Source organism: Macaca thibetana, chromosome 16 (assembly GCF_024542745.1).
Source record: "Macaca thibetana thibetana isolate TM-01 chromosome 16, ASM2454274v1, whole genome shotgun sequence".
Lineage (NCBI taxonomy): Eukaryota > Metazoa > Chordata > Mammalia > Primates > Cercopithecidae > Macaca > Macaca thibetana.
This window is the reverse complement of record NC_065593.1, coordinates 928,419-950,533: the sequence shown is the minus strand read 5'-3', so window position 1 is coordinate 950,533 and position 22,115 is coordinate 928,419. Positions and strand designations below refer to the sequence as shown.

Below are 22,115 nucleotides of genomic sequence, written 5' to 3'. Positions count from 1 at the left end.
CATGACACAGCCTCGGAAAGTCCTGAAGACATGTGCGCCCAAGGTGGTTGGGGAACAACTTAGTTTTATACATTTTAGGAAGACATGAGACATCAGTCAATATATGCAAGAAGTACATTAGTTCCATCCAGAAATGCAGGGACAACTCAAAGCAAGCAAGCCCTCCCACCCCCTCACCCCCCTTCCCCACCCCACCATTACTCCCAGGGCTTCCAGGTCACAGGTAGGTGAGAGACAATTGGTTACATTCTTTTGAGTTTCTGAAGAGTCTTTCCAAAGGAGGCAATCAAAATATGCATCTATCTCTGTGAGCAAAGGGATGACTATGAATAGAATAGGAGGTAGATTTGCCTTGAGCAGTTCCCAGCTTGAAGGAGCCCAAGATATTTTCCTTTCATAGTAATAGGCTAAAAATTACTTGGGGTTTTGTTTGGTTTTGAGGTGGAGTCTTGTATGTTGCCCAGCCTGGAGTGCAGTGGTGCAATCTTGACTCATTGCAACCTCCACCTCCCGGGTTCAAGTGATTCTCCTGCCTCAGCCTCCCGAGTAGCTGGGATAACAGGCACCTGTCACCATGCTTGGCTAATTTTTGTATTTTTAGTAGAGACAGGGTTTCACCATGTTGGCCAGGCTAGTCTCAAACTCCTGACCTCAGGTGATCCGCCCACCTCGGCTTCCCAAACTGCTGGGATTACAGGTGTGAGCCACTGCGCCCGGCCTAATTTTTGTATTTTTAGTAAAGATGGAGTTTCACCATGTTGGCCAAGCTGGTCTTGAACTCCTGACCTCAAGTGATCTGCCAGCCTTGGCCTCCCAAAATGCTGGGATTACAGGCATGAGCCACTGTGCCCATCCAAAATTACTTGTTTTTAAAATATGATTTGGACATCTGTGTAATATTGTTTCACTCAAAGCTGCCATGTTAGAAATAGCCACAGGATGGGCAAAATATTAATTATATTAGAAATAAAAATGTACTTCAGATTTGTAAAGTTGGCATATATAGTGTTTTCTACAACATTTTCAAAGGAATGAAGGATTGTGACGTTACAGCATTTTGTAATACATAAAAAACACCTGAAAGGAGCATAGTTCCTCTCTCCCTATCCATTGTCAGATATTTACAGAGGGTCAGTTTTTTTCCTCTCATTTTAACCCATGAGATTTACAAATTATGACAGTCAAATAGTGGTTCTCATACACTTGTGTGATCCCCTTCGGAGGATCCAATCTGGCAGCTTGCACAAAAGAGTTGTAGTTATTGCTGACTACTGGCTCTTTGGGGCAGCAATTGGGGTCCTGAAATCCCAGTTACTGAAAACTAGAAGATTACAGCGAGGGAGCCTAACATGTTAAAAGTGTTTGCTCTTTTTCACATCTACTTTTCATTTGTTTATCATTAAGTCAGCAGATGTTTATTCAGCATCAAGCTTGTGCATGGCACAGGAAACATAGAGATGAATCAAGTGGCCTTTCTTAGGCCACCAGAGAGAGACCACCTGTGGACAGGTCAAGTGCAACCAAGGGTTCTAGGAACTCTGGCAGGAGGTTCTAGACAATTCTGGGCTTTCTTGTGATCTAATTTCTTACTCTCAGGTTGAGAAACACTCACCCGATGTAGACATGCAGCAGTAGAGGATGCTTGTAGCAGCTGAGGACAGGTCTGAAGACCGATCATTCCAGCAGACTCCATTCAACATGTGATGCTTTACGGTGAATAAGGAACTGTTACCTCTTTAGGTCTTATCTTATAACTGCCTTGAGATGCAGGTAGAATGAGAATCTACTCATTCTGGAGGTGAGAAAACTGGGGTCCAAATGGGATAAGTTCCCAAATCAAACAGAGGAAGTAAATGGCGGCAACATTTTTACTCCAAATCAGTTGCTCCGACATGCAGGAACTATAAATCTAACAAGCATTTCATTTGTCATGCTGGACTGCCTCAGTTTAAGGAATCTAGATTTATAAAAACCCAGGTTTACTAATTCACCCAAGTTTAAATGGTGAATATTTGCATTGCAGAAGGATTTTCCAGGCTGGGCATGGTGACTCACGCCTGTAATCCCAGCACTCTGGGAGGCCAAGGTGGGTGGATCACCTGAGGTCAGGAGTTCGAGACCAGCCTGGCCAACATGGTGAAATGCTGTCTCTACTAAAATTACAAAAATTAGCTGGGCATAATGGTGCATGCCTGTAATCCTAGCTAGTTGGGAGACTGAGGCAGAGGAACCACTTGAACCCAGGAGGCGGATATTGCAATGAGCCCAGATCACGCCACTGCACTCCAGCCTGGGTGACAGAGTGAGACTCTGTCTCCAAAAAAAAAAAAAAAAAAAAAAAAAGATTTTCCAGTAAAAGTAGGTATTGTAACTTGGAGTGTACAGATGGGCTTCAAGGGTTTTGTAGGTCTCCTGAAATCACTTCCACAATTTTTTTTATATAGTTGCCTTTTAGCAGACATAGTAAAAATCAGATTTCCAAAGGAATCTATTCAGAGAAATGGTAGAGACCCCCACCATTCTAGTGGATTAAAAAAAAAATCAACCTGTAGGCCGGGCACGGTGGCTTATGCCTGTTATCCCAGTACTTTGGGAGGCTGAGGCGGGTGGATCACGAGGTCAGGAGATCAAGACCATCCTGGCTAACATGGTAAAACCCTGTCTCTACTAAAAGTAAATACGAAAAATTAGCCAGGCATGGTGCTGGCGCTTGTAGTCCCAGCTACTCAGGAGGCTGAGGCAGGAGAATGGCATGAACCCAGGAGGCGGAGCTTGCAGTAAGCCGAGATCGCTCCACTGTACTCTAGCCTGGGCGACAAAGCGAGACTCCATCTCAAAAAAAAAAAAAAAAAAAAAAAAGAAATCAACCTGTCAATTTTTCAATTGTGGTACTTAATGGAATGTTTCTCAGCAATTCTTCAGAAAATGTGTTTAAAAACTTTTAAATGCAGGTTTACGGGAAAACGTTACATTTCTTAGAATGTTGCATGTGGTAGAATATTGTACTTGTAGACGCATCTCAGTTAATGAAAAGGGGAATTTTAAAAGATCGCTTCATTTTCCATTGCTGGATAAGGAGAGATAAGGAAATTTAAACCACAGATGGTTCCCAGCTTAGATGGTTTTACTCAACCATTTTTCAACTTTATGATGGTGCAACAGTCATATGCATGTAGAAACTATACTCAAGTACCTATACACCCATTCTGTTTTTCATTTTCAGTACAGCATTAATAAATTACATGAAATAGTCAACACTTTATTATAAAATAGGTTTATCTGAGATGATTTTGCCTAACTGTAGGCTAATGTAAGCATCCTGAGCATGTTTAAGGTAGGTTAGGCTAAGCTATGATGTTTGGTAGGTTAGGTGTATTAAATGCATTTTTATTTATGGTATTTTCAACTTATGATGGGTTTATTGAGATATAACCCTATGTAAATTGAAGAGCATCTGTAGTTAATTTTGTTGCCCATTAGTGTTGGGCACAAGGAAGAATAATAATTTATCCATTTTCTTCGTTCCTTCTCTTTATTGTTTCTTATATTACCTAACACCCACTCCAGATAGATAATCCAGTAGTTGTCGTAATAATATCATTTAGCTAAACCAAATAAAAGGCCTCCTAATCTACATATAAGCCTGGGGGCTGTAGCATAGCACATGTTTGTAATCCCAGCACTTTGGGAGACTGAGGCAGGCAGATTGCCTGACCTCAGGAGCTCAAGACCAACCTGGGCAACGTGGCAAAACTGGATCTCTACAAAAAATTATCTGGGCATGATGGCGTGCACCTGTAGTCCCAGCTACTTGGGAGGCTGTGGTGGGAGGATCGTTTGAATCCCAGAGGTCAAGGCTGTAGTGAGCTGAGATCACACTACTGCACTCCAGCCTAGGTGACAGAGTGAGACATTGTCTCAGAAAACAAAAACAAAAACAAAACAGAAAACAAAAAACATGCATATATGTATTTAATCCTTTCTGCAATCTTATAAGGCAGATATTAGATACATTTTGCAGATGAGGAAACTGGCTAAAACATTAAGTAACTTGTTCAGAGGTACTCACTTAGTCAGTATGATGTTGGTATTTGATCCAAGATCTGCCTGGTTCCAACAATAGTTTGCTGTATCAACCATGTGAAGTGGTCATTCACACCTCAAATTTATTTATATCTCAATAGAAAAATGGCAGCTAGCAATTTGATCTTAAGCAAAAAGCAAGTCAGACTTGAATTTAAAGAGAATTTATTTTGTGGAAAAAACAATGAATTGCAAGAAATAAAATGTGGTTTCTTACTGAATCAGAAGGAAGATGTGGTTGGAGAACTATAGCAATTGACCCCGGCCAAGGGTACTGTTTAAAGTGAGGAAACGTTAATTCTTACAACAAGAGGTAAGTTTTGCAATGATCTACTGTCTTTTTTTCTCATAAACTTGGAATTAAGGATATTGCCTTTTTCCCCAAACATTTTTTATTTAACTTGGCATATATAATGTCTTAAAAGGCATCTCTTCTTGAAAGTTTCTAATTGACATGCATTACTATGAAGGCATTTGGATAGGATTATTTCAGAGACATAATTTCTATGTGATTAGGGTTTTTTGTCTGTGTTATCAAGATTTTAATTTCTAGCAGTGGGATAGTTATATTAATAAGTCCTTGGGAAATTTGTGGCGCTTAGAGTCTGTTGAGTTGCTGAACAGAGCTGGGGGTCTTGCTGTAGCCAGTGATCTCAGGACATTTTAAATGCTGTCACTGTTGTAGACCAAAACCAGCGTGCCTTATATCAGTGAAGACTCTGAAGCCTTGGGCTATGGCAGAACTTGGGGCCCTGAAGTACACATGGAAGTCAGCCCACTGAACATGGGGTTAACAAAAAGAGTGCAGAAATGAGAATATATATTTGGACTACTTCTGGTTCCAAAGTAGCAACACAGAAACAAACTGACTTCACTCACTTCCACAGAAAACCAAAAACAAATGTATAGTGCTGAGATTATCACCAGAAATGTCCCAGAACTCATACATGAAGATGAGACAATTCTCGAGGCCATGGAGAAATGAAAAAGCTCCCAGCAGTTGGTAAGAGAATTGGACTTCCACATCCATTCTACCTGGCACCAAGTGTGAGGAAAATTTCCCTGCAAGTCACCATTTTTGCACTGGAAAAAGTTAGACTGAGATGAACAACCAACATCCTCATCATCTTGGATTCCCTAGCAGGAGATTTGTCCCTGCCTTAACCCACAGGAAGCATCTCAAGTGCCTGAAGGGGGAAATCCTGAGGACAGGCAGAGACAAAGGTGGGAGGCAGGACTGCCATCCCCAGCCCTGGAAACTCTGCTCTGTAATTCAAAGGAGATGGCAAATCATAATGGCTACTCAGCAACACAACACTGCAGGAGGTTTTTACCTACAGGTCATCTGGGCACAGTGTGGGAGGATCAAGAATTCAAAATAGGCCAGCACAGTGATTCAGGCGTGTAATCCCAAGCATCAAGGAGGCTAAGACAGGAGGACTACATGAGCCCAGGAGTTTGAGACCAGCCTGGGCAACATGGTGAGATAGTGTCTCTATTTAAAAAATAAAATAATTTTTGAAATTTACTTTATATTTTTTGTAGAGACAAGTTCTCACCATGTTGCTCAGACTGCTGTCAAACTCCTGGGCTCAAGCAATCCTCCCACCTAAGCTTCCCAAAACACTGGGATTACAGGGAGAAGCCACCATGCCCAGCCCTAAAAAATAATTTTTTAAAAAAGAATTCAAAATAGTAGTTTCAAGGAAACTCAATGATCTCCAAGGTCACACACACACACACACACACACACACAATTCAGAAATTTATCAGAGAAACTTAACAAAGATATTGAAATAAAAAACAGAAATCTCAGAACTGAGAAATACATTTGCTAAACTGAAAAATTCATTAATGGCTTTCAGCAGCAGAATGGATCAAGCAGAGGAAAGAATCAGTGAGCTGAAAGACGATTTGAAAATACACGGCTGGGCACGGTGACTCATGCCTGTAATCCCAGAACTTTGGGAGGCCAAGGGTAGATCACTTGAGGTACAGGAGTTGGAGACCAGCCTGGCCAATGTGGTGAAATCCTGTCTCTACCAAAAAGTATAAAAAATTAGCCGAGTGTGATGGCGTGCACCTGAAATCCCAGCTACTTAGGAGGCTGAGGCAGGAGAATCGCTTGAACCCAGGAAGTGGAAGTTGCAGTGAGCCAGGATCATGTCACTGCACTCCAGCCTAGGCGACAGAGCAAAACTATAAAAAACAAACCAACAAACAAAACCAGAAAATACACAAAAGTGAAAAAAAAATAACAAAAAGCCATGAAGATTGCCCATAAGATATAGAAAACTACCTGAAAAGGCCCAGACTAAGAATTATTGGTGTTCAGGAGAGAGTTGAGCAAGAGCAAAGGGTAGAAACCTTAGTCTGAGAAATAACAACAGAAAACTTTACACAACTTAAGAAAGATACAAATATTCGGGAGCAGGAAAATCAGAGAACATCAAATTTGACCCAAATAAGACCCCAAGGCATATAATAATCAGACTCTTAAAGGTCAACAAAGAGAGAATCCTAAGAGCAGCAGGAAAAAAGAAGCAAATAACATAAAGGAGCTCCAATTTGTCTGGCAACAGACTTCTCGATGAAGAAGCCTCATGGGAACCACGATGCAAAAAAGCATACAGGAAGCCATACAGGCCAGGGAGGTGTGGAACAACATTTTCAAAGTGCTGAAAGAAAAAAATAACTGCCATTCAAAAATACTGTATCCAGCAAAATTGTCCTTCAAATATGAAAGAGAGATACAGTATTTCCCAGACAACCAAAGTTGAGAGAATTTACCACCACTAAACCCACCTTACAAGAAATGCTAAAGGGAGTTCTTCAAACAGAAAGAAAACACTCGATGTGCAAATAGGAAACCATTGAAGGTATAAAACCCACTGATCAAGGTAAGTACATGGACAAACCCAGAATACTCTGATACTGTAATTGTGGTGTGCAATTCACTCATAACTCTAGTGTGGAGCTAGAAAAGACAAATCTATCAAAACAATAATAGGTATAGCAACCTGTTAAGAGGTAGATAATATAAAATTATGTAAATTGAGACAACTAAAAGTCAATGGGGGGGATGAGGATAAAGTGTAGAAGCGTTTTTTTTTAAACATATTTTTCTTTATTTCTATTTGTTTCTTTGTTATTTAAGATAAGTTGTCATCTCTTTAAAATGACTTGTTACATCTGTGAGATTTTTTTTGTAAGGTTCATGGGAACCACAATACAAAACACTTACAATAGGTTTACTAAAAATACAAAGCAACAAAACATTCTACCAGAGAAAATCACTTAACCACAAAGGAAGAACAGAAGAAAGGAAGAGAGGAGTTACAAAACAACCAGAAAATAAGGAACAAAATGGCAGTATTAAGTTCTTATCAATAATAACACTGAATGTTAATGGATTCAGTTCTCCAGTTAAATAGCATAGAATTTTCTTTAGCCAAGCATGGTGGCTCATACTTGTAATTCCAACACTTCGGGAGGCTAAGGTAGGAGGATCACTGGATCACGTGAGTCCAGGAGTTCAAGACCAGCCTGGGCAACATAACAAGACTCCATCTCTATTTAAAAAAAAAAAAAAAAAAAATTAAGGCATAGAGTGTCTGAATGGATAAAAGGTCCTTGGCAAGAGGGCAAGGTATCTGGTATGGCAGACAAGGAGGCGGGGAAATCTCCTAGAAAACCAACCTATTAAAAAAGTATGGGCCGGGCCCGGTGGCTCAAGCCTGTAATCCCAGCACTTTGGGAGGCCGAGACAGGCGGATCACGAGGTCAGGAGATCGAGACCATCCTGGCTAACACGGTCAAACCCCGTCTCTACTAAAAAATACAAAAAACTAGCTGGGCGAGGTGGCGGGCGCCTGTAGTCCCAGCTACTCGGGAGGCTGAGGCAGGAGAATGGTGTAAACCCGGCAGGCAGAGCTTGCAGTGAGCTGAGTCATGCCACTGCACTCCAGCCCGGCCGACAGAGCGAGACTCCGTCTTAAAAAAAAAAAAAAAAAAAAAAGTATGAAACAGGACGAAATTGTCAAAAACAGCCATTTCATGGGTGTGGAAATTGACCTAAGACATGCAATAAATCAAGAGGCATTTCTTTGGCCAGGCATGGTGGCTTATGCCTGTAATCCCAGCACTTTGGGAGGCTGAGGTGGGTGGATCATCTGAGGTCAGGAGTTCGAGACCAGCCTGGCCAACATGGTGAAACCCCGTTTCTACTACAAATACAAAAATTATCCGGGCTTGGTGGTGCATGCCTGTAATCCCAGCTACTTAAGAGGATGGGGCAGGAGAATCTCTTGAACCCAAGAGGCAGAGGTTGCAGTGAGCCAAGATCTCACCATTGCACTCCAGCCTGGGCAAAAGAGCAAAACTCCGTTTTTTAAAAAAGAAGCATTTATTCATGAAAAAACATGGAACTTTGAGTAAGAGCAGCAGGAGTCTGTGACATACTTGCCGAGAGCTATAATAAAATTACCACAAATTTAGTGGCTTAATAAACCACATATTTATTATCTTACAGTTCTAAAAGTTGGAAGTCCTAAAATTAAGCCATCAGCAGTGCTTGATTTCTTCTGGAGGGTCTAGAATAATCTCCCTATCTCAAGATTCTTAATTTAATCACAGCTGCAAAGTTTCTTTTTACCATATAAGTGAAGTAACATGCCCACTGATTCTAGAGATTAGGATTAGAATGTGGACATCTTTGAAAGGTATTATTTAGGCTACCACAAACATTAATATACATATCCAAGAAACTTTGTGAGCTCCAAGTAGGACAGTCACAAAGAGATCCACCACATCTAGATACATCCTAGTCAAACTGTTGAAAGCCAAAGGCATAAGCTCAAAAACAGCAAAAGAAAAATTACTCATCACATGCAAGGGAACAACAGTTATATGATTAGTGTCTGGCTTCTCATTATAAGCAGCAGGGCTTTTAGCTTTCAGTCCAGCAGGTAGGTAGCTTAGAAGTTGCCACTTATAGGCTGGGTATGGTGGCTCACACCTGTAATCCTAGCACTTTGGGAGGCCTAGGCAGGTGGATCATGAGGTCGGGAGTTCAAGACCAGCCTGGCCAAGATGGTGAAATCCTGTCTCTACTAAAAATAAAAAATAAAAAAATAATTAGCTGGGCGTGTTGGCAGGCACCTGTAATCCCAGCTATTCGGAAGGCTGAGGCAGAGAATTGCTTGAACCTGGGAGGCGGAGTTTGCAGTGAGCCGAGATCAGGCCACTGCACTCCAGCCTGGGTGACAGAGTGAGACTCTGTCTCAAAAAAAAAAAAGTTGCCACTTGTTCCTAACAAGTAAAAAGCTTAGCAAACCAAAAATCGACTCTTCATAGATACATCAGAGACATGAAATCATACCGCACACTGTTGCCCCCAAAATAAGAGACAGACAGGTGGATACATGGAATCACATTTACTGGAGCAGAAACCTATGTGGGAACCAGTCCTGTGGTAGGAAAATATGAAGTGTAATTGACAAATTGCTGGAGACTCCTGTAAACAAGTCTGAGAGTGATTTAGTTGAATGTTGTTCCCACTAAAATCCCATGTTCACTTGTAATCCCCAGTGTTGGAGATGGGGTCTGGTGGAAGGTGATTGGATCATGAGGAATCTTATGAAATGGTTTAATGCCATCCTCCTGGTGCTGTCCTTGCAACAGTGAGTGAGTTTTCACAAGATATGGCTGTGTAAAAGTTTGTGGTATCTTCCCCCTTGTTCTATCTCACCCCCACTCTCAACTGCTCCCTGTTCACCATCCACCATGATTGTAAACTTCTTGAGGCCTCCCCAGAAGCTGAGCAGATGCTGGCACCATGCTTGCTGCAAAACCTGCAGAACCATGAGCCAATTAAACCTCTTTATAAATTACCTAGCCTCAGGTGGTGTTTTGTTATTTTTATTTTTTGAGAAGGGGTCTCACTGTGTCACCCAGGTGAGAGTACACTGCCCCAGTCTCAGCTCACTGTAGCCTCAGCCTCCTGGGCTCAAGTGATCCTTCTGCCTCAGCCTCCGTGAGTACCTGAGACCACAGGCACATGCCATGACACCTGCCTTATTTTTCTATTTTTTTGAAGAGACAGGATTTCACCATGTTGCCCAGGCTAGTGTTGAACTCCTGGACTCAAGCAATATGCCTGCCTCAGCTTCCAAAGTGTTGGGACTACAGGTGTGAACCACCACACCCAGCCCAGGTGTTTCTTTATAGCAATGCAAGAACAGTGTAACACAGAGAGTTAAAAACTTCAGTGGGACCCAGTCTTGAGGGGTGCTCATGCTTTCGTAAGTTTTACCTCCAAGAGTTCTACCAGCCCCTCACAATGAATATTGGAGAGAAATCCCCTTGTGCTTCCAGCAGAGGGAAGGAAAAAAAAAAATCATCACTTTGAAATATGCCAGAGCATTCTGCTCGTCTTAACAAGGCCTGCCCTCAGGAGAAACTATTTTACCGGAGCCTAACTTACTTTGGGGAAAGGTAATACTCAACTTCAGCTCACTCTATTCTTTCGTGTGGGGGAAATTAATGCCCAACTCCAGCCCTCTCTAGCCATCCTGTCCCACCTAAAGGGGGAAAACTGAGAGGCACTGGTGAAATTTATAGTTCACAGGCTCACCAAAAAACTGAGACCTAATCATAGGACTGTAGAACACTTCCCCTCCCTCCAGCACCTTACCACTACATTACTAAAGGCCTGCTTACCACAGTTCTTTTTACCCAGTGCATCCTGTCCAGCTTTTGATAAAAAATTACAAGGCATACTAAAAGGGAAAATACACAGAAGAGACTGAAGAAGCATCAGAACCAGAGTTTGATATGGCAGGAATGTTGGATTTATCAGGCCAAGAATTTTTAAAAATCATGGTTAATATGCTAAGGGCTTTAATGGAAAAGTAGACAACATGCAAGAACTAATGGGTAATGTAAACAGAAAGATGAAAAAGCTAAGAAGGAAAACAAAATGCTAGAAATCAAAAGTGATATAACAGAAATGAAGAATGTCTTTGATGGGCTCAGTAGACTGGACATGGCAGAGGAGAGAATCTGGAAGCTTTGAAGATATGACAATAGAAACTTCCAAAACTTAAAAGCAAAGAGAAAAAAGACTGAAAAAAACAGGAACAGAATATCCAAGAAAGTGAGGGGCCGGGCGCGGTGGCTCAAGCCTGTAATCCCAGCACTTTGGGAGGCCGAGACGGGCGGATCACGAGGTCAGGAGATCAAGACCATCCTGGCGAACACGGTGAAACCCCGTATCTACTAAAAAATACAAAAAACTAGCCGGGCGAGGCGGCGGGCCCCTGTAGTCCCAGCTACTCGGGAGGCTGAGGCAGGAGAATGGCGTAAACCCGGGGGGCGGAGCTTGCAGTGAGCTGAGATCCGGCCACTGCACTCTAGCCCGGGCGACAGAGCCAGACTCCGTCTCAAAAAAAAAAAAAAAAAAAAAAAAAAGTGAGATAACTACAAAAGATGTAACATATACATAACGGGAATGCTGGAAAGAGGAAAGAGAGAAAGAAATAGAAACAATATATTTTTTTTTGAGACGGAGTCTCGCTCTGTCGCCCAGGCTGGAATGCAGTGGCCAGATCTCAGCTCACTGCAAGCTCCGCCTCCCGGGTTTACGCCATTCTCCTGCCTCAGCCTCCCGAACAGCTGGGACTACAGGCTTCCGCCACCTCGCCCAGCTAGTTTTTTGTATTTTTTTTAGTAGAGATGGGGTTTCACCGTGTTAGCCAGGATGGTCTCAATCTCCTGACCTCGTGATCTGCCTGTCTTGGCCTCCTAAAGTGCTGGATTACAGGCTTGAGCCACCGCGCCCGGCCTAGAAGCAATATTTTAAGGAATAGTGATTGAGAATTTCCCCCTCAGAGAACACCAAGCAGGATGTCTTAGTCCTGTAAACTGGGTAATTTATAAAAAGACAGAAATGTGTTTCTTACAGTTCCAGAGGCTAGGAAGTAGAAGATCAATGCACTGGCAGGTTCACTGTCTGGTGAGGGCCTGTTCGTTATAGAAGGTGCCATCTAAGTGTCCTCACTTGGCAGAAGGGATAGAATGGGTGGAAAAAAGGGACAACGGCATGTAATCCCGTTCATGAGGGCAGAGCACTCATGACTCAATCACCTACAAAAGGTCACAACTCTTAATACTATTGCATTGGGGATAGAGTTTCAACATGAATTTTGAAAGGGACAAAAACATTCAAACCATAGCACAGGATAAAGGGAAAAAATGCCTATATGGACATATCATAGTCAAACTACAGAATATCAACGATAAAGAAAAAAAATCTAGAAAAAAGCCAGAGAGGAAAATTACTACCTACAGAGGAGCAAAGATAAGAATTACATCTGGGCTGGGCACGGTGGCTCATGCCTGTAAATCCCAGCACTTTGGGAGGCTAAGGTGGGTGGATTACCTGAGATCACGAGTTTGAGACCAGCCTGGCCAATATGGTGAAACCGTGTCTCTACTAATAATACAAAAATTAGCTGGGTGTGGTGGCACGTGCCTGTAATCCCAGCTGCTCTGGAGGCTGAGGCAGGAGAATCACTTGAATCCAGGAGGTGGAGGTTGCAGTGAGCCGAGATAGTTATAAGTGAAATGAATGATAGTAACAGTACAAGGGAAGAGAGGGAAGAATCAGGATTATGTTGTTATTATAAGGCACTTGCAATACCTGTGGAGTGGTATAGTGTTATTTGAAAGTGGACTTGGATTCATTGGAAATATATACTGTAAACTCTAGGGCAACCACTAAAAAAAGTTTTTTTTTTTTTTTTTTTTAAAAAGCATAATTGATAAGCTATGAAAGGAGAGGAAATGGAATCATATAAAATGCTCAGTTAACCACAATGAGCAGAAGAACTGTGGAAGACAAAAAGAGGAGCAAAGAACAAGGGTAACAAAAAAAATTAACCAATATGGTAGCTGTTAATCCAGCTATGTCAATAATCACTTTAAATGTCAGTGGTTTTGTCAGTTACATCAATTAAAAGGCAGAGATTGTGAGAGTTTATCAAAGAATAAGACCCAAATATATGTTGTCTACAAGAAACCAACTTTAAGTATAAAGACACATATAGATTAAAAGTAAAGAGATGAAGAAAGATCCACCATACTAACACTAAATAAAGTGGGAGTAGCTATATTTCTATACAGAGCAGACTACAGAGCAAGGAAAGTTATCAGGGATAAAGAGCATTACAATATGACCACAGATCAATACTCCAATAAGACAATAATCTTTAATGTATATGCATGTAATAGAGCATCAAAATATGTGAGGCAAAAACTGATAGAACTGCACAGAGAAAGAGATGAATCCACTATTATATTTGGAGACTTCAGTGCTCCTTTATCAGAAAGACAGATTTGGCATGCAGAAAATTAGAACACAGTTCAACTCAACAGCAGCAGTCAGCTGGATATAGTTAAAATGTAGAAACTACTTTGCCCAACAACAGCAGATTATACATTCTTCCGAAGTGAATGAAACATTCACTTAGACCACATTCTAGGCCACAAAACACACCTTAATAAATATAAAGGAACAGAAATACATTGTCTGCTTCCAGACCACCATGGAGTTGAACTAGAAATCAGTAACAGAAAGATAACTGGAAATCCCTCAAATAGTTAGTGATTAAACAACATACTTGTAAATAACGCATGGGTTAAAGAAGAAATCTCAGGAGAAAACTGAAAATATTTTGAAGTAAAAAAATGAAAACACCTTACCAAATTTGTAGAATGCAGCAAAAGCAGTGCTTAGAGGGAAATTTATAGCATTGAATGTATGTGTTAGAAAAGAAGAAAGAGGCCGGGCGCGGTGTCAAGTGTAATCCCAGAAAGAGAAGAAAGATCTAAAATCAACAATCTAAGCTTATACTTTAGGCAACTAGAAAAACTGAAGCCTGGAGAGCAAACTTCTCAAAAAAAAAAAAAAAAAAAAGAAAAGCCAAAGTAAGCAGGCAAGAAAAAGAATAAAAATTAAAGCCAGTAAGCAGAAATAATTAGAGCAGAAATCAATGAAATTTGAGAATAGGAAATCAGTAGAGAAAACCAAACAAAACTAAAAGCTGGTTCTTTGAAAAGATAATAAAATCAATAAGCGTCTAGTCCGGCTAAGGAAGTTAACCAAAAAACTAAGGCACAAATGACTAATATCAGAAATGAAAGCAAGGACATCACTACAGAGCCCATGAAAAGAATAATAAATGTAGCCGGGCGTGGTGGTTTACGCCTGTAATCCTTGCACTTTGGGTGGCCGAGGCAGGCGCATTACCTAAGATCAGGAGATCGAGACCAGCCTGGCCACCATGGTGAAACCACATCTCTACAAAAATACAAAAGTTAGCCAGGCATGGTGTTGTGCACCTGTAGTCCCTGCTACTCGGGAGGCTGAGGCAGGAAAATCGTTTGAACCTGGGAGGTGGAGGTTGCATTGAGCCAATATCACACCACTGCACTCTATCCTGGGTAACAGAGTGAGACTCCATCTCAAAATAAATAAATAAATAAGCTGGGCGTGGTAGCTCCAGCCTGTAATCCCAGCACTTTGGGAAGCTGAGGCAGGTGGATCACCTGAGGTCAGGAGTTCGAGACCAGCATGGCCAACATGGTGAAACCATCTCTACTGAAAATACAAAAATTAGCTGGGCGTGGTGGCATGCACCTATTGTCCCAGCTACTTGGGGAGCCAAGGCAGGAGAATCGCTTGAACCTGGGAGGTGGAGGCTGCAGTGAGCTGCGATCGTACCATTGCACCCCAGCCAGGGCGACAAGAGCAAAATTCCATCTCAAAAAAAAAAAAAAAAAAAAAAAAAAAAAAAAAGAATGCTATGAATAACTCTGTGCCCATTACTTGATAACCTAGATGAAATAGACCAATTCCATCAAAAGACAATCTGCCAAAACTCACGCAATAAGAAATAAACACTCTGAATGGGCCTATATTTATTAGAGAAATGGAATCAATAATAATGACTTTCCAAACAGAAAGTACCAAGCCCAGATGGATTCACTGATGAATTCTATCCAACAATTAAGAAAGAATTATACCAATTCTCTACAATCTCTCCCAGAAGATAGAAGCAGAGATAATACTTTCTAACTCAACCTATGAGACCTCCATTACTCTAATACCAAAACCAAGGATATTACAAGAAAATAAAAATATGTACCAGTATCTCTCATGAACATAGATGCAAATATCCTCAACAAAATATTAACAAATTGAATGCAATAACGTATGAAAATGACCAAGACCATGACCAAGTGGGATTTATCCAAGATATGCAAGTCTGGCTCAATATTCAAATCAGGCTAGGCACGGTGTTCATGCTTGTAATCCCAGCACTTTGGGAGGGCGAGGTGGGAGAATTGATTGAGCCCAGGAATTCAAGACCAGCTTGGGCAACAGAGCAAGACCTCATCTCTACAAATAATAAAATCAGCCAGGTGAGGTAGTGTACATCTGTGGTCTCAGCTACTTAGAAGGCTGAGGTGGGAGAATTGCTTGAGCTTGGGCAGTTGAGGGTGCAGTGAGTAGTGATCACACTACTGCACTCCAGTCTGGGCAAGAAAGTGAGACCCTGTCTCAAAACAAAACCAAAAACTAATGTAATCTGGCTGGGCGCAGTGGCTTATTCCTGTAATCCCAGTACTTTGGGAGGCCGAGGCCAGTGGATCACTTAAGCCTGGGAGTTCAAGACCAGCCTGGGCAAAATGGTGAAACCCTGTCTCTACAAAAATGACCCAGGTGTGGTGGCACACTCCTGTAGTGCCAGCTACTCGGGAGGCTGAGGCGGAAAAAATTAAGCCTGGGAGGTAAGGGTGCAATGAGCTGAGATTGCGCCACTGCGCTCCAGCTTGGTTGACGGAGTGAGACCCTGTCTGAAAAAAAAAAAAATAATCCATCACATCAACAAACTAAAGAGGAAAAAAAAAGTCACACGATCATATCAGTAGATGCAGAGAAAGTATTTAACAGTATCTATCTCTGATTCATGATTAAAACTCTTAGCAAATAGGAGTAGAGGGGAACTCCCTGAACTTGATAAATACTTACAAGAAAACTCAGCCAACATCATACTCAATGGTGAAGAACTCAGAGCTTGCCCACTAAGATCAGGAACAAGGCAAGGATGTTCCCTCTCATCAGTGCTTTAAAAAAAATTTTTCCCCACCCAAATCTCATATTGAATCATTGCTGTTTTTTAACATTATACTGGAAGTCCTATATAGTGCAGTAAGACAAGAAAATGAAATAAAAATGGTAGAGACTGGGAAGGAAGAAATAAAAATTTATTTGTTCACAGATGGCAATCATTTATGTAAAAAATCTGAAAGAACAAGAAACTCCTGGAACTAATAAGTGATTAAGCAAAATTGCAGGATACAAGGTGAATATATAAACGTGAATCACTTTTCTGTATACCAGCGGTGAACAAGTAGAATTTGAAATTAAGACATTACAGTATGAACAAGTTTTTTAATGAGGCAGACTATAAAACTGATGAAATGTAACAAATAACTAAATAGATATTCCATGTTCACAGAACAACTCAATAATGTCAAGATCTAATTTCTTCCTAATTTATCTGTAGAGTCAATGCAATCCCAATCCAAATCCCAGCAAGTTATTTTATGGATATTGACAAACTGATTCTAAAGTTTATACGGAAAGGCAAAAGACCAAGAATAACCAACTCAATATTGTAGGAGAAACAAGTTAGAGGACTGACACTACCTGACACCAAGACTTAGTATAAAGCTACATTAATCAGGATAGCGATATTGGTGAAACAACAAGTAGATCAATGGAACAGAATAGAGAGCCCAGAAATAGACTCACATAAATAGAGCCAACTGATCTTTGACTATGGAGAAACGATAGTCTTTTCAGCAGATAGTATCGAAACACTACCTGCATGCAAAAAAAAAAAAAAAATCTAAACACAGACTTTACAACTTTCACAAAAGTTAACGCAAAATGGATCGTACACCTAAATGTAAAATGCAAAACTATGAAACTCCTAGAAGGTAACATAAGAGAAAATTTGATGACCTTGGGTATGGTGGTGATTTCTGGGCATGATCCATGAAAGAAATAGTTGATAAACTGGACTTCATTAAAATTACAAACGTCTAGTCTGAGAAAGACTATGTCAAGAGAATGAGAAGACAAACCACAGACTAGTAGAAAATATTTTCTTTTTTTTTTTTTTTTTTAAAAAAGATGGAGTCTCGCTCTGTCGCCTAGGCTAGAGTGCAGTGGTGTGATCTTGGCTCATTGCAACCTCTGCCTCCCAGGTTCAAGTGATTCTCCTGCCTCAGCCTCCTAAGTAGCTGGGATTATAGGCGTGTGCCACCATGCTTGGCTAATTTTTTTTTTTTTTTGTTTTTTTAGTAGAGACGAGGTTTCACTATGTTGGTCAGGCTGGTCTCAAACTCCTGACCTCATGATCCTCCTGCCTTGGCCTCCCAAAGTGTGAGCCACCGCACCTGGCCAATATTTTCAAAAGACACATTTTAAAGGACTGCTATCAGCTGGAATGGTGGCTCATGTCTATAATCCCAGCACTTTGGGAGGCCAAGATCAGAGGATCATTGAGCTCAGGAGTTTGAGAACAGCCTGGGCAAGATGGCAAGACCCTGTCTCTGCAGTTGGTTTTTTTTTTTTTTTTTAAGTTAGCTGGGCACAGTGTGGTGTGGCTATAGTCCTAGGTACTTGGGAAGCTGAGGCAGGAGAATCCCTTGAAACCAGGAAGTTGAGGTGGCAGTGAGCCACTGCACTCCAGCCTGGGCCACAGAGCGAGACCCTGTCTCACAAAAAAAAAAAAAAAAGGACTGTTATCTAAATTATACAAAGAACTGTTAAAACTCATCAATGAAAAATAGGGCCATGTGGTGGTTCATGCCTGTAATCCCTTGGGAGGCTCTACAGGAGTTCAAACCAGCCTGGCCAACATGTTGAAACCCTGTCTCTACTAAAAATACAAAAATTAGGCCAGGCGTGATGGTTCATGCCTGTAATCCCAGCACTTTGGGAGGCCACGGTGGGTGGATCACAAGGTCATGAGTTCGAGACCAGCTGGGCCAACATGGTGAAACCCCGTCTGTACTAAAAAAATACAAAAATTAGCCAGGCATGGTGGTGTGGGCTTGTAATCCCAGCTACTCGGAAGGCTGAGGCAGGAGAATTGCTTGAACCCAGGAGGCAGAGGTTGCAGTGAGCCGAGGTAGTGCCACTGCACTCCAGCCCGGGCAGCAGAGCAAGACTTCGCATCAAAAAAAAAAAAAAAAAAAAAAAAAAGCTGGACGGTAGTGGCAATGTGCCTGTAATCCTAGCCACTCGGGAGGCTGAGGCAGGAGAATCACTTGAGCCTGGGAGGCAGAGGTTGCAGTAAGCCAAGATCACGCCAGTGCACGCCAGCCTGGGTGACAAAGTGAGACTCTGTCTCAAAAATAAAAAAAATTTAAAAATTAAAAATGAACAACACAATAAACAAAATAGACGAAAGATCTGAAGAGACCTCAGTGAAGAAAATATACAAGTGGCAAATAAGGATATGAAAAGATGCTCTGCATCATATTTCATAAGGAAAATGCAAATTAGAATGACAGTGAGATACCACCGCACACCAAATAGAGTGGCGAAAATCCAGAACATTGACATCACCAAATGCTAGCAAGGAAGTGGAGCAATAGAAACTCTTACTCATTACTGGTAGGAATGCAAAATGCTACAGCCACTTTGGAAGACAGTTGGTAGTTTCTTACAAAATGAAATGGACTCTTACCATACAACGCAGTAATCACACTCCTTGATATTTACCCAGATAAACTGAAAACTTACATCTATTCAAAAACCTGCACACAGATGTTTATAGCAGCTTTATTCATAATTGCCGAAACTTCAAAGCCACCAAGATGTCTTTGAATGGATAAACTGTGGTACATCCAGACAACTGAGTATTATTCAGTACAAAAAAAAAAAATGAGCTATGAAGCTATGCAAAGACATGGAGGAAACTGAAATGTATATTATTAAGTGAAAGTAGTCAATCTGGAAAGGCCACATACTATGTGGTTCCAACAATATGACATTCTGGAAAAGGCAAAACTGTGGAGATAGTTAAAGGTTCATGGGTTGGGGAGGAGGGAGAGATGAATAGGTGGAGCACAGAGGATTTTTAGGGCAGTGAAACTATTCTGTATGGTATTACAGTGATAGATTTATGTCAGTATACATTTGTCCAAACCAAGAGAATGCATAGCACCGAGCGGGCACTAATATAAACTTTGCCCTCTGGGTGACAATGATGTGACAGCATAGGCACATGGGTTATAACAGTGTAACACCGGTGGGGGATGTGGATAATGGAGGAGGCTGTACTTATGTGGACACAGGGGTATATGGGAACTCTGTACTTTCTGCTCAGTTTTGCTGTGAACGTAAAATTCGTCTTAGAAATTTCATTAATTTAAAAAATGGCAGCTATGAGGCAGTAGAACTGTATATTCAAAGAATATACATGGGCCGGGCACAGTGGCTCACACCTGTAATCCCAGCACTTTGGGAGGCCAAGGCGGGTGGATCATGAGGTCAGGAGTTCAAGATCAGCCTGACCAACATGATGAAACCCCGTCTCTACTAAAAATACAAAAATTAGCTGGGCGTGGTGGCGCGCACCTGTAATCCCAGCTACTTGGGAGATTGGGGAAGGAGAATCGCTTGAACCCAGGAGGCAGAGGTTGCAGTGAGCTGAGATCGTGCCATTGCACTCCAGCCTGGGCGACAGAGCGAGACTTTGTCTCGGGGGGAAAAAAAAAGAATATACATGAAATTCTGTATCTAAAACTGTCCTTCAAAACTGAAGGTAAAATAAAGACATTCCCATATAAACAAAGACAGATAATTGGTAGATTGCAGATTTGTCCTTCAAGAAATGCTATATTAAAGGAAGTCCTTCAGGCTAAAAGGAAATTACTCCAGACATTATCTTGAATCCCCAGGAAGAAGGCCCTGTGAGAGAAATAAGGAGAGAAAAAAATCTATCTATGAAGAAAAGTGGGAAGTGTAACAGTGGGTGAAATAGATTGATTACTTACTATATGACTCTCCTAAAGAGACACAGCCGTGTCCTCAGGAAATATTTGCTAGGACGCTTGGTAAAAGAAAGTGATAGGGGCACCTGCTTAGGCTATTTTTAAGTGAAATCATAGATGTTGGGAGTGGCACAGCCTTCTCAGCTCATGACACTTGCCTTCCCAGTCAGTCCTTCCAGCATGCGCCCTTCCTCCTGTGTGTTTGTTGGCATTAAAAGTCAGTGTACTAAACGTTTTCAGGAGAGTTGTTATAGAAACTTTCAAAACTTCCTTCAGAATAAAGGTCATTTTCTGGTTAAATTTCACAAAAATGTTTTTCACCCAGCTCTAAAAATAACTTGGAATTCAGGGTGAGCCATCATCCTAGATAAATTACAGTAAGGGCACATATGTCTGAGAGAAAGAGAGCGAACAGAGACATAATGATTTATCTAACTCTGTGAGGAAACCAAGACAACAATTTGTTAGAATTCAAAATATTCTGATTTCAACCATGAGACTACATGAAATTAAGCAACATTTAATGTTTAATCCCTAGTGAATGACATACTTACTTTTGCCCCGGGATGTGATTTGGTTGCCGTACTTTGTTTTAGTGATATTTTGCTGAGATAAAGCTGCAGGAATGTTTGCTTTTCTTATGGCAACTGGCGAGTAGTTGAAATGGACTGTGAGAACTTTCGTTATTCAGGATTCTACTTAATACTGAGTGTAGGCAAATAAAACAACACATCAGGGCTCTGTTTTTTCTGTAATCTGAGGGTATTGGATTCGATTATTTCCATAATGTAATCTTATTCAACAAACATTTATGAAGTTCTCACCACATAGATGGTGTGGGAGTCAGAATGAAAGGCCAGACCCTCAGAGAACTGCCGTCTAGGGAGGCACGTGGCAGTGAAGGGTAATCATTGTGATGCTTTGTGAGATGCCATGGAGGCTACACTGAAAAGGAAGTGATTAACGCTGTCCAGGTATGGAGGGCAGGGCTGCTGGGTGGCTTGAAAGGTTTCAGGGAGGAGATGGTGCCCAAGCAGGACTTGAAGATTGGATAGAGTTATCAAGGAGGATAGCAGGCAAGAACGAACTTCTAGAGACCCAATTTTTCTTATACTTTCTACTTATCGAAAAGTATTTAGCATTGAGAGTGTTTTCTATAATGAAGGCTCTTAAAATTATTATTTAATATTTCTTGAGCATCCTTGGTACCATTTAAAATACAGGTTTAGGCCAGGCACGGTGGCCCACACCTGTAATCTCAGCACTTTGGGAGGCCGAGGTGGGTGGATCACCTGAGGTCAGGACTTCGAGACCAGCCTGGCCAGCATGGAGAAACCCCATCTCTGCTAAAGACACAAAAATTAGCCGGGTGTGGTGGCGGGCGCTTGTAATCCCAGCTACTCAGAAGGCTGAGGCAGGAGAATCGCTTGAACCCGGGAGGCAGAGGTTGCAGTGAACCGAGATCGCGCCACTGCTCTACTGCCTGGGTGACAGAGCAAGATTGTCTCAAAAAAAAAAAAAAAAAAAACTAGGTATGATCTAAATAATCAAGTTAAATTACAAAGAAATGGCTTTGGTACATTGTCAGGACACTAGGAGGACGTTTACTTCTGGAGTTTTTGTCAGTTCTGTGTATTTTACTTTTTGAGTCTTCATGCTGACGACTCTTTCAGTGAATTGAGTTCACTTTAAAAAGCATATCAGAAAGTAAAACTGCTTTTGTTGTGTTTCTTTTCCTGCTACAAATCTCCCAGTGTCTGCTTGCAGTGAAGTGTTAATAATGCGGTCTCTTCTGTCCCCACTTCATTGCCCCCATGAAGAAAATTCCATGAAATGTTGCAAGGCATTTTAGTGGATGGAAAAGCAATGCAAATGACCAGATTACCTAGGTGCTT

At 41.4% G+C, this 22,115-nt stretch overlaps 1 protein-coding gene across 4 annotated transcripts in view; it reads left to right on the top strand.

Moving 5' to 3' along the window:
- DHRS7B (dehydrogenase/reductase 7B) overlaps positions 1-22,115 on the top strand; it is a 62,401-nt gene that overhangs the window by 14,234 nt on the left and 26,052 nt on the right. The window contains exon 1 of one of the 4 annotated variants that reach the window (XM_050763925.1): positions 622-4,396. The exons of the other annotated variants lie outside the window; for them this stretch is intronic. The gene's annotated coding sequence lies outside the window, so the exon portion shown is untranslated. Of the gene's footprint in view, positions 1-621; positions 4,397-22,115 lie in introns of those variants that run through there. 4 annotated transcript variants of the gene reach the window in all.